This window comes from Dama dama, chromosome 11, assembly GCF_033118175.1.
Source record: "Dama dama isolate Ldn47 chromosome 11, ASM3311817v1, whole genome shotgun sequence".
NCBI lineage: Eukaryota > Metazoa > Chordata > Mammalia > Artiodactyla > Cervidae > Dama > Dama dama.
This window is the reverse complement of record NC_083691.1, coordinates 33,954,497-33,973,593: the sequence shown is the minus strand read 5'-3', so window position 1 is coordinate 33,973,593 and position 19,097 is coordinate 33,954,497. Positions and strand designations below refer to the sequence as shown.

The 19,097-nt window shown below is 36.5% G+C and overlaps 1 protein-coding gene across 2 annotated transcripts in view; it reads right to left on the bottom strand.

Annotated features, from left to right (window-relative positions):
* Positions 1 to 19,097, bottom strand: part of BABAM2 (BRISC and BRCA1 A complex member 2) — a 407,441-nt gene that overhangs the window by 250,927 nt on the left and 137,417 nt on the right. The window lies entirely within an intron of this gene.

The window sequence follows — 19,097 nt, the reverse complement described above, 5'->3', positions numbered from 1 at the left end:
ACACACACAAATCTACAAAGCAAGTACAAAATTTTGCTTCTGCCTCATAAGCATTGGTCCTAGCCCCTTCTTTCAGAAATAAGGCACTCTGTAAATCTGTTGAATAAAGAAATATAAGTGATACCAGTAGCATCTGATTTTCGACCAGAGATTAGAGAGAATTTGGTATGGCCCTAAGAGATGTTAAGCTGAACAACCAAAAAGTGTTCTGAACTTGAGCTTCACATTAATAGACAGTAACAAGGGGAGACATCAAAGCACAGCACACCATCAACTTTTCCTAACTGAGTCAGGGAGAATCTGAAGGTCAAGTGGACATTTCACCCACTTCAAGCATCTTCCTAAATCCATAACTAGCTCTTTGTTAGGATACACTTTTGCAATCCTAAATCTTAGGTAGGAACTGAGTTCAGGGTCAGAGAAGGACTCTGTTGTCATGGCTCCTGTCACAAGAGCAAAGCTGTGGTAACAAATGATTCTTATTTCCTTACACACCACTTCAAACATTTTGAAAAGTAAAACTGACGAAACGCAGTCTGCTCTCTACCACATTCAAGATCTGGTCTCTATCAGCTCCACCAGCTTCAGCCCCAACAGAAACACCACATATGCAACTTTCTAGCTGAAAGAAAATTCCAAGATTATCCTCTGAATTCATTTGTGGTTTAGTGGGTGGGGGAGTGTTACACTTCCAAGAGAAATCACGGCCAGATAAGAAGCAGCAAAGGGTTATCACCACTGAATAAAACTAGGGGGGCAGGTGGTCCTCAGATGCAATGAAGACAAAGCAAAGGTGACCGGCATGGCCGCTGGCTCCACAGAGAGCAACATCGGACGCAACACGGTGGGACGGCACCGCCAAGTTTACAGGGGGCGTCAGGGTTGAGAATGAGCAAAACTGAACATTATAAATCACTGTGTTGCATAAATAAGTTTTCAACATAGTCCATTTCCCACAAATTGTCTTCACTGTTCAAGGAAAAGGCAAAAACACCTCTAGTTTTACCAAAGAAACTAAACCCAAGCTGTTTTCTCCTTCAAAGTACTGTAACATATATGAGAAAATTTTAACTACTTTTCAGGAATTTAATCATTATGTAAATTGATATGAAGAGACTAAGAATTAAATTCAAAGAAACAGATTTGCATTATAGAAACAAAAATGGGGGGAGGGGTTAGGATTCAGTGGTTTTGGACCAGCCTTTCCCATATGAATTCAATCGTTGGGTAACCAAATAGCAGATGAGAGGAAGTATCTCCTTATTCAATTATTCCAGCTAATTCACAGAAAGACAATGATAAAATCACAGCACCACCATTTTGCAACTCCCTATGAATTAATGGATCTAAGCATTAAGCACCAATGGTTGCTACCATCACAAAAAGAATGACATTTATGTACCTCTTGAGAAAAGAACACACCACCACCTATAGTTCTGCCAAAGGAATTAAACCCAGATCTGATTAAGCCTTTTGATTTACCTGCCAATTTGAGGGAAACACATAGGAACACACTTCACAGACAATGAGTCTGCAATCAGCAAAATCTAGACTGTGGGAAACTCTAAATGTAAGTGACCTGTGTTGTGCAGGGGGGAAAAGATGAAAGGAAAGGAATAAAGGAGGAACCCATAGACCAAAAGAAAAAAAAAAAGAAGACGATGACTTACTACTACTACTACTGCCGCTGTCACTTCAGTCGTGTCCGACTCTGTGTGACCCCGTCCCTGGGATTCTCCAGGCAAGAACACTGGAGTGGGTTGCCATTTCCTTCTCCAATGCATGAAAGTGAAAAGTGAAAGCGAAGTCGCTCAGCCATGTCCGACTCTTCGAGACCCCAGGGACTGCAGCCTGCCAGGCTCCTCTGTCCCTGGGATTTTCCGGGCAAGAGTACTGGAGTGGGGTGCCATTGCCTTCTCCGAGAAGAAGACTTAAAAGACATCAAATTTTTAAATTAATTAATTTATTTTAATGACTTTACAATTTTGTGGTGATTTTGCCATATATCGACATGAATACAGGTGTCCCCCCTACCATCCTGAACCCCCCTCCCACCTTCCTCCCCACCACATCCCTCTGGGTTGTCCCAGAGCACCAGCTTTGAGTGCCCTGCTTCATGCATTGAACTTGCACCAGTCATCTATTTTACATATGGTAATATACATGTTTCAAGGCTATTCTCTCATATCGTCACATCCTCGCCTTCTCCCACATAGTCCAAAAGTCTGTTCTTTACATCTGTGTCTCTTTCACTGTCTTGAATATAGGGTCATCACTACCGTCTTTCTAAATTCCATATATATGTGTTAATATACTGTATTAGTGTTTCTCTTTCTGACTTACTTCATTCTGAATAATAGGCTCCAGTTTCATCCACCTCATTAGAACTGACTCAAATGCATTCTTTTTTTAGCTGAGCAATATTCCATTCTGTATGTGTACCACAACTTTCTTATCCATTCGTCTGCTGAAGGAACATCTAGGTTGCTTCCATGTCCTAGTTATTGTAAATGTTGCTGCAATGAACACTGGGGTACATGAAGACACATCAAATTTAAAACAACAGATAAGACACAACTATAGTTGAAGGATGGGGCTTTCTTGGTAGCTCAGCAGGTAAAGAATCCACCTGCAATGCAGGAAACACCAGTTCAATTCCTAGATTGGGAAGATTCCCTGGATATGGGATAGACTACCCACTCCAGCATTCTTGGGCTTCCCTGCTGGCTCAGATGGTAAAGAATCAACCTGCAATGCAGAAGGGAGACCTGGATTCAATACCTGAGTAGGTAAGATCCCCTGGAGAAGGGAATGGCTACCCATTCCAGTATTCTGGCCTGGAGAATCCCCATGGACAGAGGAGCCTGGCAGGCTACAGTCCATGGAGTCAAAGAGTCATACACCACTTAGCGCCTTTCATTTTTCACTACATAGTTGAAGGCTACACACTTGGTTAATGAAACCATAAAGAATCTCAATGGTTTTTCCTAAAACTCAGAGTAGTGCTTATCCTTGATGTGAGGAAGAAGGCTGTGACTGACATGGGGCACAGAAAGTCGAGGGAGAGCTAATAGGTGACATTAGAGAGATGTCACCTGTTAGGGACAGATATTATTATTTTATAGTTAAGGGAACTGAAGCTTAGTGGGTTTGAGCAACTCACCAAGGTAACATAGTAAGTGGTGGCTGTGTGGCTGTAGTTCACACACAGACTATCTGACTACAGGCTTGAGCTCTACAGACTTGAGCTCCTGCCCAGGATTTATCTGTAATTTAGCATCCTTTTTTTAAGGTTTAACTTACAAAAACTAAAGTGCATACACTTGGAGTATAACTTTTACTTGAGAGTAAAGCCCAATGAACTTTACATTTGAAACACTGCTTTCTTATGATGGTTTTAATATCCATTTAAAGAGAGAAATGCATAAACTCTTTAACAAAATACAATTGCCAGGGCAAAACCAAGTTGTTAACAATTTAAGATTAACAAGAAAAGTACTTCAGAGACCACAGCAGTAAGTGAGCTTTTCCTGGAACTGGGGATAAGACAGGACGATACTTCCTATGTGATCTAGTGTTTCAGTTTTCTTTTTTTACTAACCAATTAATACTTCCCCGGGGATATATGAAGAAAGCCAGGGTATGGCTTCATGGGAAGTAAGAGATGACAAAGTATTTTCTCTCCACAGAAAAAAGAGACAGGCATGGGATATTAGAATAGGGGCTACTGTGGACATAAACTTATAGGTTAGCTAATAAAGGGGTAAGCTTTCTGCATCTCCAGAGCAGGCATAAAAAGACACCAGAAAGATTTGTGCGAATTAAAAGATTTTCTTAAAACTATAAAGAAAACTAGAATGAAAAAGTACTTTGATTACAGTTAGGTTTAATGAAACTATTTGAAACTGTACCTTAAAGTAGGTCTAACTTAAAGTAGGTCTAAGCTTATATTCAATGTAACATCTAGCCTTGGATTTGTTTGTAAATCACAGTCGTTAGTAAATATTTGCCCTGTTATTTTAAGAATTAGTTTTTATACCAGTCACAATAGGAGTAATGATGGTAAGTAACATTCCTAGAGGGCTCTGTGGTAGGCCCTGAACTAACCAGTTACAGATATCAACTCATTTACTCTTCAGAGCCACTCTTGGAAGTAGGCTGCAACTCTGTATGTACCAAAGTACACAACTAGTAAGCAACAGACGTGGAACACTGAGACTTCTGTGTGTCTTGCGTGTTAATTTAAGCACTGCTTTGCAGTTACCTGGCAGTTAATCTGCAGCAGCTGCTGCTGCTAAATCGATTCAGTCGTGTCCTACTCTGTGCGACCCCATAGACGGCAGCCCACCAGGCTCCCCTATCCCTGGGATTCTCCAGGTGCCTATACTGCTTGCTCTAAATTAGCACCACAATCCCCATGGTAGTGGGACAACCTTAATGGAATTGAGAAGGAACTAAGAGCGTTCTAGAGGGAATACTCTGAGTCCATTCTATTTCAGGGAAGGAAATATCAGAGGTATACTTGATCTCTATGCTTAACTTGCTGTAACTAACTCTTTGACCCATTATCAGACAGGATTTAGCCTATAAACTATAGATTTCTCTATTACAGTGGTTGGCACGCAGTAGGTACTCAATATTGAATGAAAGTGAAAATAAATACACAAGTCAACAATCACAAAACTTTGAGACACACTGTATAATCTTCATAGTTCCAAGGAAGTAAACTAATCATCTTTAGTGGTCCACTTCTTTTTAAGTAGTTCAAAAGGCTGAACCAAAAAAAGGGTAAAATGCAGGATCCTTGGAAAAAAGAGTGGGAAAGAAAAAGACCAATGCAAGGAGTATATAGCTGAGAGAACAAATAGAGAGGATAATATGAGATGATTCAGTTTTTCTCACTAATGCCTAAATGTATATGGATATTTGTCTTTTATTTTCAGTTTGCTACGAGTCACTATTATCCTGAAAGGTGAAACTATAAGGAAGATGTACCACTCCATCACCTTCGTGTATTACCAGGGGAAGGGGGAGGGATAGATAGGGAGTTTGAGATGGACATGTACACATTGCTATATTTTAAACAGATAAACAACAAGGACCTACTGTATGGTACAGGAAACTCTGCTTAATACTCTAAAATAACCTAAGAAAAGAATTTGAAAAAGAATAGATACATGTATATGTATAACTGAATCACTCTGTTGTACACCTAACACAACACTGTTAATCAAATATACTCCAATATAAGATTAAAAAAAATTTTTTTAAGTCCTCTAAACTAAAAGTAAAGAAAAAAATCAGAGCAGAATTTTTTTTAATTCATGCATTCTTTTTTTTAATTTTTTTGGTTTTTATCAACCCAGTTATTTTGGGTTGCTATTCACTAAAAGCTATAAGAATGTCAGTGTCGAGGCCATATGTTGAAAGTCAACAGGATTCTTTTTCTTCTAGCGTTCTCTCTTTTATTGGCAGGTTTTCCTAGTAAGATCTGTCATCTGGAAGAGCTCATTCTGCACAGTTGATGATTTTCCATAGGTTATGTTTTCAGGCTGAATCATAATCTTTTGTAGCCATAATCTGCTGAAATTCTCATCACATTCATAGAATATTTAAAACATTTCATTTTTTTTCAAACTGTAATATATGAGTTTCCCCCATCTTCACAATTAAACCAATATCAAAATGTCTTGGCAGAATTAATTATAGGGTGGGAAGGGTAATTAAATTTTAGAGCTTAAAACCCCAAATCTACTACAGAGTTGTAAACTTAGAATTTTATGTACTCTTAACAAAGGTTGTCTGCATCAGCCAAGCAAGTTCACAGATGTTACATTGCGTGACTCGATTCTGATTTATGGTTAAGATTGTCAGAACTTGTATTGTGCCCTTGTTACACATGTACATTGTAAATATTGCATAAGAAGACTGGAATGCAATAGCCATAAAAATAATTGCAGGCTATTACATAATCAGAAGTCTGTTTCTATCCTTTATTAGACTAGTCTCATCACACCAAGTAAAATATATATACCAAATAAAAATAGAATGAGTTTTAGACTTATATATCCTTTTCCATATTTTCTTCAGATTTAAGATTTTAATTGCTATAATGAGGATAATGTGTTTTTTTTAATCAGCAGAAAAAGCAGAGTTTGCTAAAATAATAAAAGAAATCATCTACATTGTCATGTTGTCATCCTACAGATACTATATCAGTTCAGTTCAGTCACGTCCAACTCTTTGCAACCCCATGAACCGCAGCATGCCAGGCCTCCCTATCCATCACCAACTCCCAGAGTTTACCCAAACTAATGTCCACTGAGTCAGTGATGCCATCTAACCATCTCACCCTCTGTTGTCCCCTTCTCCTCCTGCCTTCAATCTTTTCCAGCATCAGGGTCTTTTCAAATGAGTCAGCTCTTCACATCAGGTGGCCAAAGTTATTGGAGTTTCAGCTTCAACATCAGTCCTTCCAATGAACACCCAGGACTGATCACCTTCAGGATGGACTGGTTGGATCTCCTTGCAGTCCAAGGGACTCTCAAGAGTCTTCTCCAACAGCACACTTCAAAAGCATCAATTCTTCAGCACTCAGTTTTCTTTATAGTCCAACTCTCACATCCATACATGACCACTGGAAAAACCATAGCCTTGACTAAACAGACCTTTGTTGACAAAGCAATGTCTCTGCTTTTTAATATGCTGCCTAGGTTGGTCATAACTTTCCTCCCAAGGAGTAAGCGTCTTTTCATTTCATGGCTACAGTCACCATCTGCAGTGATTTTGGAGCCCTAAAAATAAAGTCAGCCACTGTTTCCACTGTTTCCCCATCTATCTGCCATGAAGTGATAGGACCGGATGCCATGATCTTAGTTTTCTGAATGTGGAGCTTTAAGCCAACTTTTTCACTCTCCTCTTTCACTTTCATCAAGAGGCTCTTTAGTTCTTCTTCACTTTCTGCCACAAGGGTGGTGTCATCTGCATATCTAAGGTTATTGATATTTCTCCTGGCAATCTTGATTCCAGCTTGTGCTTCATCCAGCCCAGCATTTCTCATGATGTACTCTGCATAGAAGTTAAATAAGCACAGTGACAATATACAGCCTTGACATACTCCTTTTCCTATTTGGAACCAGTCTGTTGTGCCATGTCCAATTCTAACTGTTGCTTCCTGACCTGCATACAGGTTTCTCAAGAGGCAGGTCAGGTGGTCTGGTATTCCCATCTCTTTCAGAATCTTCCACAGTTTATTGTGATCCACACAGTCAAAGGCTTTGGCATAGTCAGTAAAGCAGAAATAGATGTTTTTCTGGAACTCTTTTGCTTTTTCAACAATCCAGTAGATGTTGGCAATTTGACCTCTGGTTTCTCTGCCTTTTCTAAAACCAGCTTGAACATCTGGAAGTTCACAGTTCACGTATTGCTGAAGCCTGGCTTGGAGAATTTTGAGCATTACTTTACTGGCGTGTGAGATATACACAAACACATACATTTTTCAAAGCAAATTCTTCCTGAGTATATAATGTGTTCAGGATAGTACCCTAGAATGCAGAGAAATATAAAGAGAATACTAATTATGCCATAAAGAGCTTAAGCTCACAAACATGATCCTTTCCTTCCCAGGTACCACTACCACTGTATCACGTATCTAGACATTTGCTGTCTCCTCTAACCTATGCTTCTGGCCTCCATGTGCCATCTCCAATAAATCTTTTAAAAAATATATGTATTTATTTATTTGGCTGTGCAGGGTCTCAGTTGCAGCAAGGGGGATCTTTAGTTGCAGCATGCAAACTCTTAGTAGCGGCATGTGGGATCTACTTCCCTGGCCAGGGATTGAACCTCAGGGCCCCTGCATCAGGGGTGCCAAGTCTTAGCTACTGTACTACCAGAAAGTCCTCTTTTTGTGGGCTGGACTTAAGCCACTTCTAACGAAGTGAACGAAGGAGACACTGTGCGACTTTAGACACTGGGGCTGAAGCTTCCTTCTTACTCTCTCAGATTGCTTGCCCTGGAGGAAGTCTGGTGCCATGTTGTGAGGACACTCAAGCAGCCTATAGAGAAGCCCGTCTAAATGAGGAATTACGCTCTCCTGACAACAGTCCTGTGAGTGAGCCATCTTGGAAATGGATGCTTCAGGTCGAGATAAACCTTCAGATGACTACATCACTGCCAACATCCTGACAGCCACCATATGAAAGACTCTGAGCTGGAAACTCACAGCTAAGTCACTCCCAAATTCCTAACCCAGGGGAACTATGACATAATGAATGTTCACTGTTTCGAGGCATTAAGTTTTGGAATAATTTATTATGCAATAGGAAATAACCACTATACTACCTATGGGATAAATGTCTACCAGGAAGAATTACTTCAGATATAAATATAAATCTTTATGACAATATTCCCAAACAGTATACCAAAGAATAAAAAGCCTCTTAACCTGTGGTATCACTGATACGATTAGAAAGCACAGTGAGGACACAGATCGTATTCATTAAGGTTTCCCCATACATATCCTCAGTATCAAGTATGGAGCTTAATACAGTAACAATTCAATGATATTTGTTGAATGGATGGACCCCTTTCTGAGAATGACTCTGAAGCAGATTTTCTTATAATAGATTTTATAGCCCTGAGTTTCTTAGCAAAAGACTAGCCATGACAAATGGAGTTAGAATATAATTCCTTAAAACCCTCTACATTCAATTTTTTTGGTTTTGTTTTTTTTTTTACCTTTCTTATTGAAAAATATAACTACAAGTACAGAAACTGACACACAAAAATATCTATAGCTCAGTGAATTACTAAAAGACAAACACCCTCAAAAGAACCTCCCAGGTCAAAAAATAGAACTTTGTCAGCTATCCCAAGAGCCCTTCCAAACAGAGCATGTGTGCAGATATAGTTTCCTTACATCCCATATCTAAGCAAGGGAAGAACCAGACTACTTAGGCTTAGAAAAGAGAGAGACAATTAAATGAGAATCAGATCCAAGAGGTGACTCTCATCATGGCCAGGATCTCATGAGCAGAGTTCCCACAGCATTAAGACCTGCCTGCCAACTGTAAAACCTGCGGGTGAGAAGCAAGAGCTGTGTGACAGGATCATGAATGGGAAAACCCTTAATGTGAATCTATTATCTTTTTTTCCTTAAAATTTTAATACATAGCATAAAAGAGGCATGGATGGAATTTCTGAATGAGATGTAATGGTGGTAGCAGGTTCAGACCTCACATTGTAAATCAGATAGCACTCTTGGCTTTGTAGATTTGAATTTTAGGGAGCTTTATGCCACATTATTCACTAAAATTAAACTGCCTTGAACTGTTGTGTTATTGTCTAATAATTAAACAGCTGATAGTGTGCTAACAAGGTAAATAAGTTGAATTTCAGGTATAAATTTTTTTTTAACTGAGATTATGGATTGCCTGAATGTTCTAGCATAAAATCTCAGCTCTGTGCCTGTTAATCCTCAGCATATGGGATTATGACAAATTTCCTAAAAGAGATCAACTGTCAACTAAACAGTAGAGTATTGTAATCATTCAAAATGACTGAAAAACTGAAAAAGAATAGCCTCATATTGATTTCCAATTTTTTTGCAACATCAGTTATGGAACCTAGAAAAGACTGAATCATTCTAAAATTACTGTGGGAACTTGCTTAACTATATTCAGGATGGAAAACAAATTTTATGCAGCCTTAACAGGGCTCGTAAGTCTTGCTTTTTAATGACGTAATTGTTTAGAGGTGCTAATAAAGTTTCCTGGACAGGCTATAATAGATTTCAAATGAAACAAGGCTAGATGACTCTACCAGTCTACAAAGCAGGACACATGTGACCACAGGATAAGCAAGACTGAAGCAAGTTCCATTCACGGCCAAGTGACTTGCTAAAGTAACTTTTTAGAGAGGGGTGGAGGTGGAATGTATTTGCCCCAAAAAGTTCCTGTCAAAAATAGAAGTATTTTCATAATTCTACTGTGTCAGAGGCAGGACAGAACTATGCTGATCTACAAATATGTAACAATAAATTTCCTCCCTTTTGTGCCTGTTCTACTATATCAGAGGCTAGACAGACCTATGTTGACCTATGAATGTGTAACAATAAAGTTCCTCCCCTTTGTGCCAAGAAACAGGCCTGCTCTACCACGAGCTTGCACAACAATCTCTCATAGTGGAAAGAGCCTAGGTTTTCAAGTGAGACAAACCTGAACTGAAACTCTGTGCTCTGCCACATATAGATAAAGGTAACCTGCATAACCCAGTTAGCTTCTCTCAGCTTTAGTTTTAATATCAAATTATTCATTGTTAGGGGGAAAAAAGTGAAAGTGCTATAATTAATTTTTATATATTTATCCTGTATCTTGCAACATGACAAAATTCATGTATTAGTTCTAGAAACATTTTTGTAGATTCCTTAGGTTTTTCTACATAATAATCATATCCTCTGTGCATAAAAACAGTTGCTTTTTCCTTTCTACTCTGTGTGCCTTTTATTCCTTTTTCTTGCCTTATTGCACTGGCTAGAAACTCCAGTACTGAAGAGTATTGGTGAAAGTAAACATCCTTGCCTTGCTATTAACCTTAGAGGAAAAACAGTGGTCTTTTCCACCATTAAGTATATTATTAACTATAAACTTTTCAGAGATACAAGTTACCAGATGACAAAGTCCCTTTTTAGTCCTGGGCTTCTATCTGGAGACTTTTATCAGGAATGGATGTTTGGTTCTACCAAATGTTCTTTCTGTGTCTATTAAGATGATCATACAGTCTTTCTTTTTCAGTTTGGTAATACAGTGAATCACATTGTTGGTTTTTTAAACATACAGCCTATCTTGCACCCCTGGGATAAACTCCATTTGGTCATGATATATGTTACCTTTTTTTATATATTATTGTACTGAATTTCAATACAATACAAAATTTTATTTTGAATTTTACATCTATATTCATGAGAGACATTCATTTGTATTTTTCTTTTCTTGTAATATCTTTGTTTAATTTTTGTTATCAGGTAATGCTATCCTCACAAAATCAGTCAGAAAGCATTCTCTCTTTTCCAATTTTCCAAAAGAATGTGAGAATTCATGTATTATTTTTCCTTAAATAACTGATGAACCTTACCAATGAAGGCATCATGTGCCTATACTTTCCTTTACAGGAAGGTATTTAACCATTTAACTATGACAGACATAAGACTATTCAAGCTATCCATTTCTTCTTGAATATGTTTTGGTAAACACTGAAAAATTTTTAAAATACAAGAACACATAAGCCAACACATCACTGCCCATCAGAATGATGATTACATGTTACCACACCATGTAGCCTCTAGAAAACTTCACTACTCAATCTTGAGGTAAATAAATTCTTAATTTTATTTTGAACATAGTTTTTACTTCATGGACCCTCTAAAATGGTCTTGGTGACACCAGGGGTCTGGGGACCACACTTTTGCGGAGTACTAGGCTATGCAATAGAGACTAAGAATACTGTCACCATCAATATTCCAGGATTTTATGTTAAAGACTATTTTCATGAAGTAGCCACATACTGAACAGACATTCAAAGCATTAGAGACTACTTTTCCAGAGTTAGCACAAAGTGTGAAAAACCTAAATTATTGTCCATCCTGCTTCAAGGGAGCCAAAGCTTTTTATAAGCACCCTTGGAACAAAGAATGACACCAACCTTGTTTCTGGGTGTCACCCATTTCAACAATATGGTCATCATGTAAAAAAAAAAAAAACTACAGTAAATGGATTCAAGAAAGGAATGGGATCTTCAAAAAAATAGTAGAAAGAGGGCAAATATCACTGTGACATTATTTTGTAATGAAACTAAGATAAAAATATAAGTGTGCTGTTAAAATTTGTTTTAAACTATTTTATAAAAGAAAAAAACAAAATCCCTCTCCACCAGTTCTGTATTAGATGCCATCCTAATCAAGGGCTGAAGTTTCCTTTTCCTACTCCAAATCCTAGTGGTTCATTTATAAAGAAAAAGAGGAGACTGGAACATTGTCTAACAGTGAATACAACACCCAGCTCAGCAAAAAAGAACAAAACTGAAAACCCCCAAGGATACTTAAGAGATTGCTGTGTCTCAGGATAAGGGAGGCAAGGGCAGCCAGGGTCCTAGAAGACAAGGTATGAGTCAGTATAGTACTTCTAAAAATATCTACGATGAAGGAGATGCTACTGTTGTTGGTTTTTTTTTTTCTAATCCTTCACAGATTGATGGGTTCATAAAATACATTAAAAATGAGTTATTATAAAGAGAAAAAAATTTTAAACATCAAAATGCAAACCCAATATTTTTATCATTACAGTCAACAGACATATGATTATTCTGTCAAATTGCTTCAAATGCTTCTAAAGACTATCAATTCTGTTCTTATTTCTTCATGAGTAAAAACATATACTTTGGATAGCATTGACTAGAAGGTTCCAACTATACCGTTTCCTCTCCTCCACTTTCTCAGGTTGATCATTGAGTTAGGTGAGTAAGCACACCACCTACATGTATGAAAACTTCATCAAGTCTGAAACATGGTCACCTTGAGCCATAATATTCAGCTCTACATTCCTTGAAACCTGCTCCCCAGTCATTTTATATACTGTTTCCTGGCAGATTTCTTTTCCTGAATACAATCCCAGTCACAGTACTACTCAAAACAATCACTAAACTCTGTGGTTGAATATTTAAGACTCTCTCTATATCATTATGTATATTTAAAATGCCTTTCCTTTCTTATTTCTCACTAGTCTGTACACATAGTCTGTGATTTAAGCAAACTAAACTGTTCACAGTCTCCAAATGTTCTTTCCTTGCCACCTAAAACCATGCTCATACTTTCTCTATCAAAACAAATCTTTTAGGCCCATCTCAAATATTACATCCTTTATAAAGGTCTTTTCTACCTAGATGTAATCTCTCACCAATCCACTGGAGAACTCTGTACTTCTCTTATGGTACTTAATTTAGTATGACTTGCATTACTATTGTCTATGCAATCATCCTACACACCAAACCAGATTTTACTTTTATTTGAATTGTACGTCCAGTGATTGATGAAAACAGATTAACAGTAACAGATGACAGTGACAAACTGACACTACCCGTGTCAAGTGCCAGGCAGTAACTTTATGACGTGAGTAGGGGAAATGTCACCACTGAGAAAATAGCTCCAAGAAAAAAAAACAGTCAACCTATAATGATCATATCCTACAATTCTTGCTACCCTCACTGAACTATCTGGTTTCAACCCACACTTTCCTTTCTGAATTATAGGTGGCAATACCTCCCCCATAAACGAGCTGGGGGATAAAAAAAAGGGAATCAATATTAAGGGATTCATCTATGTTTTGCCTTAAAAAACCAACTACATAAAACAGGATTAGTAAAACAAGGAGGTTTAGTTTTTCTTCACAAGCTCAATAAATACTAATGGTGATGATCAGAGTTCTAATGAACATTGCCTTGATCAAACCTATCTGAAGCTTTGTGCATATTTCTGGGCACCGCAGTTTAAGAGAGATGCCAGCAATCTGGAATACCTACTGAAGAGAAATACAAGGATAGAGAAGGATTTAAAAACGTATGACATATAAGTAGAAAGGACAAAAGATGCCTAGTCTACAAAAGAACAGAATCTCTGGCTGTTTGAATATAAGTTCTTCTGCTAGAAAGTGAAAAAATGCATTCCTTTAAAAAACTGCATTCTAATAAATCACACATTAAAAATAAGAGGCTTATGAGAAACTATGGCAAGTCTAGACTTTACCTTACAGTTAGTTGCCTGTACAACTCTGTAACTATAGCATTAACAAAAACCAAAGTATATCCAGTGAAACTACTAATATACCTAAAATGACATGCTATAGTTGTAATAAACAAAGAATTATTATACTAAGTATAGGACTTTTAAAAAGCTGAAGATAACTTAATGAAAGGGGTGACAAGGAAAGTCTGAAACAGATGAGTTACAGGAAAGCATAGAGGGACATCACCATTAGAAGTTACAGCAGAGAAGCAGGTTTTGGACAAAATGTAATGATGCCAGAAAGAGCTCTGGCTTATTGTCTTATGTTTGTTTCTTTTCCACAAAGTTGGGAAGAAGCTATGCAATAAATACTTAAAACAGAATGTACAGCAAAACTGAGCCAAGTAGAAGGAATGAAGTGAATGGACATTGTGTGCCATACAAGAACCCTTCACAGCTTGCTAAATTCATCTGCACTAGTGAACTTTCACTCAGCTGCTATTTGGTGGTCAACCTATTAACTATAAACCATGGCAACTTCTGCCTTATACTGGTATACTTTCACTGTTTATCAATCATGCATGAACTAATTCATGATACTAAAGCATTGTATGTAATAGAATACACTCTACTTGAAGAACTAACAAGATATATGGGGACAAGGCAACAAAGCTGGTCAATTAATAGTGATCTGAGACACAGCTCCACTATAAAATTATAATTTAGAGGAAAAAACAAGAGCATACCATAAAAAAATAAAAGCAAAAGAAAACAGTAAAACAATAAAACAAAACCAAAAGGAGAAATTTCACAGAAGCTGCCTGTGACTATTCTTCATTTTCTGTAGGGAAAAATACTATGTTCAGATTACCATAAATTATATACAAAAATTTGGGGCAAGTGAAAATTTGGGTTTGGCAAGTGAAAATTTGGGTTTTGAATTCTAGATGGGGGGAAAACAGGACAGAAGAAAAAAGAAGCAGTAGCTATAACTCTATCTTAATTTCAATGAAATGCTTACTTTCTTCCTAGACCACAATAAATTCAATACTTAGAAATATAAATTAATGACTAAATAAAATCAAAACCATTTCTATTCTACACTTACTCCAACCTCAGAAGTGTATTAAGTACTACCATCTTCATCATCTCACTGATATTCCCAACAACCCAATATGGTATGCAATAGCCTGACCACATTTTAACAGTTAGGGGAACTAAGACTTGGAAGAGAACTTAGTAAATTATATGCTGCTAACAGACTGTTTAAATGTAAGAGAGAAGGTGGAATAAAGGAAGGAAGAAAATAAGGAAGGAAAGGAAGAGAGGAAGAAGAAAAGAGGGAGGGAGACTACAACCAAGTTCAAGGTACTAGTTAAATAAAAACAAACAGACCACAGTATTAAAAAACAACTTGAACTCTGTGAACCAAATCTTTTTCTTCTCATCTTTCTATGATGATACTGTGAAGCAATATTTCTCCCACTTTCCGTCCTATAATTTAGCAAAGGGGACTGGCAAACAACTGCCCACAATCTAAAGCCAACCTAATGTCTGGTTTTTTATAAAGTTTTATTGGGACCCAGACATAATCATTCATTTAGATACTGTCATAGCTGCTTTCACGCTGTGACAACAGAGTCAAGTAGTGGTGATAGGACCACAGGGCCCGCAAGCCTAAAATTTTACTATCGTGCCCTCTAGTGCAGACATCTAGAGCCCCTGATCTAGAGTATGCTTTTCTCTAAGCCCTGATTCTCTACAGAAGGGACGTGGGACAAGGACAATGAACTAAAAGCAGTCATTTGTCTCCTACTTAATGAAGGAATAAGGGGAAATATCCTGCAGGCTATTTCTAGACCATCTCACTACTTTCCACATGATTAAGTCTCAAATGCAAATTTGGCTCAATTTTAGCAATGATAAATCAGACTTATTACTGGAATAAACAGCACCCTACTTTTATGGCACTTTCTTCCAGGTACACATTCCTACTTTTATAAAAGTATGCCTACTACTATTTGATTAGACAGAAACTATTTCCTTTCAGATAAGATGAGGGTTTCCTGTGAATTCTTTATGGTCTTTCAAGCACCAGACAACTGTTTTAAGACCAGATTTCACAGGAGTGAATTAAAGCAGTCTTTATTTATAAAAGCTGCTTATTAAGTGTGACTTTACTGGATCCAAAAAATTTCATAAACTAAAAAGTTTCAAACTTTGAAGCATCATCTAATGGATGGTTCAGAGAAAAAATTTTATAAGGATAAAATTTATTTTCACTAAATAAAAATTCATTGAATTTAAATTCATTTACCAGGATCAGTGGACTTTTTAATATTTGCTATTTTAAGCTTTCTGAGAAAAAACTATAATCAATATATTATATATCACCCTAACAAGCTTGCTATATTTTTTAAAAGAAACTATTTAGGGGAAGTTATCAGTTTCCTTCCTAGTAAATATGTAAAACTATATGGACTTTCAAACAATTCTGCATAATAAAGAACAAAGCAAGTATTCATCCATCCAAAAAAAAAAAAAAAATCCAGGGAGATTAATCAGCCTAATTCTCTTTTTTTGGCTGCACAGAATGCAAAATCCTCCCCTCTTCCTAAGGGAAGGTAAGAAGAGTGAGGAATTTTAAAACGCAAATTTACTAAAATTCAGTGTTTGATGACAAGTCACAAAATTTGACTGTCATACACACATTTTTTAAATGATCATGCTATTACCTCTTTCCCCCTACTATATAAAAGAATGATAGCATCCCACTTTTACCAACTTTATTCAACACAGTACTGGAAGTCCTAGTCATAGCAATCAGCTAAGAAAAATAAATAAAAGGAATCCAAATTGGGAATAAGTAAAACTGTCACTGTTTGCAGATGACATGATAATATACGTAGAAAATCCTAAAGATGCCAGAAAAAGACTACTAGAGCTCATCAATGAATTCACTAAAGATGCAGAACACAAAATTCATATACAGAAATCCATTGCATTTCTACACACTAACAAAGAATTACCAGAAAAAGAAATTAAGACAACAATTGCATTTATAATCACATCAAAAAAAATAAGATAACTCAGTATAAACTTACCTAAGGAAGTAAAACACCTTTATTCAGAAAACCATAAGTAGCTGATGAAAGACACTGATGACAACACAACAGATGGAAAGATATAAAATGTTCATACACTGGAAGAATTAATGTCATTAATTCTTAATCATACAACACAAGGCAACCTACAGATTCACTACAACCCCCATCAAAATATCAATAGCATTTTCCCACATAACTAGAACAAAGAATTCTAAAATTTGTATGAAAACACAAAAGACCTCAAATAGCCAAAACAATCTTGAGGGACAAAGCTGGAGGGATCACATGCCCTGACTTCAGACTACACTACAAACCTAGAGTAATCAAAACAGTATGGTACTGACACAAAAACAGACGTATAGATCAATGGAACAGAACAAAGACCAGAAATAAACCCACATACTTAAGGTCAATTAATCTATGACAAAGGAGGCAAGAATATACAATGAAGAAAAGACAGTCTCTTTAATAAACTGTGCTTGGAAAATTGGACAGCTACTTGTAAAAGAATGAAATATGAACATTTTCTCACATATACAAATATAAACTCAAAATGAATTAAAGACCTAAATGTAAGCTCTGAAATCATAAAAATCCTACAAGAAAACATAGACAGAACACTCTTTAACATAAATCACAGCAATATTTTTTGGATCTGTCTCCTAAAGTGAAGAAAATGAAAGGAAAAATAAATCAACAGGACCTAATTCAATTTAAAAGCTTACATACAGCAAAGGAAACCACTGACAAAATGAAAAGGTAATCTACTAAATGGGAGAAAATATTTTCAAATGATATAACCAATAAGGGGTTAATATCCAAAATATACAAACAGCTCATATAACCCCATATCAAAAAAAAAAAGAAAAAAACCATACAAATAGTTCATACAACTCAATAAAAAAATAAAATAAAAAAGACCTAAATAGAAGGGGGAGAAGATCTAAATAGACATTTCTCCAAAGAATACATACAGATGGCCAACAGGTACATGACAAGATGCTCAACACTGCTAACTATTAGAGAAATGCAAGTCAAAACTACAATAAGGTATCACCTCACAACAATCAGAATGGCCATCATCAAAAAGTCTACAAATAATAAATGCTGGAGAGGGTATGGCAAAAAATGAACCTGCCTACACTGATATTTTTTGTCCTGTTGTTTTACTCTCTTTGCAGGAACTAAAAGACAAAAAGACATTAGTGTTGCAAGGTAGGCGTTTTACTTAAGAGTAGAAAAAGTACTTCATTGTACTTTGGGAGAGGAAATAAAAAACACTTTCCAATTTTGCCAAATAGGTTCTACCTTTTTCCTATCTGACTGGCGAGGAAAGTAAGGGCATAACAATATAAAGATAGAATTCTTAGAACAGAAAATACAGAAATTTGATTTTGAAGAGGGAAAAAAATTACATAGATTATGATCCAAGAAGTGTTTTTTTTTTTTTTGCCTTTGGCCTTCAAGAACATGAACAGAGCAACACTAAGTTCAAATAAACAGGATAACCATTCAAACTGATAAGGCCCAACAGAGCAAAACAAAGACACTGTAACTATAAATTATGGATTAAAGTGACTATGTGAATAATAATCCTCTCATATACTATTAAATTTTGTTTTAAATTAGCAGAAATAGAGTTTTAACCGAACATATGGAAGTCAGTGAGTCTGTTATGTAAGAGTCTCCAAGGAGACTTTGTTATTCTAATAGAGCACAGTAACCGTTGAAACCAAATTAATTATGCTTGGTAATTACAGGTCTAATATGTATATTTTCCACAACAGGAGTATTGAGAAACTAATATAAATTGCTAACTTTCATTCTCACTTGGATTTCACAACTCTTGGATACAGAGTGGGAAAACAGTCAACTAGAAATTAAAAATGAAAGTTTAATGAGGCACAAAAATCCCATGTTTTACTTAGGGGGAAAAAAGGTAATAAATCCCATGGGTAAAATGCTAAAAAAAAAAAGAGTCCTAATCTTTCCTGTGGTCTATAGTTTATATTCTGTCAGACTATACTTTAATTCCAATCACTATTAAGAATAATCTCATGTTATTTACGACTACAATAATACACAGGAATACTTGCACGAGGATTTTGTCTTCTCTCTAAACTGTAATAAATACGATTAACTCTCTGAATAACATCAAATTTGGAAGGCAGAAATTTTTCTTACATTACAGCAAAGTTATATCACCACAGGCTAAA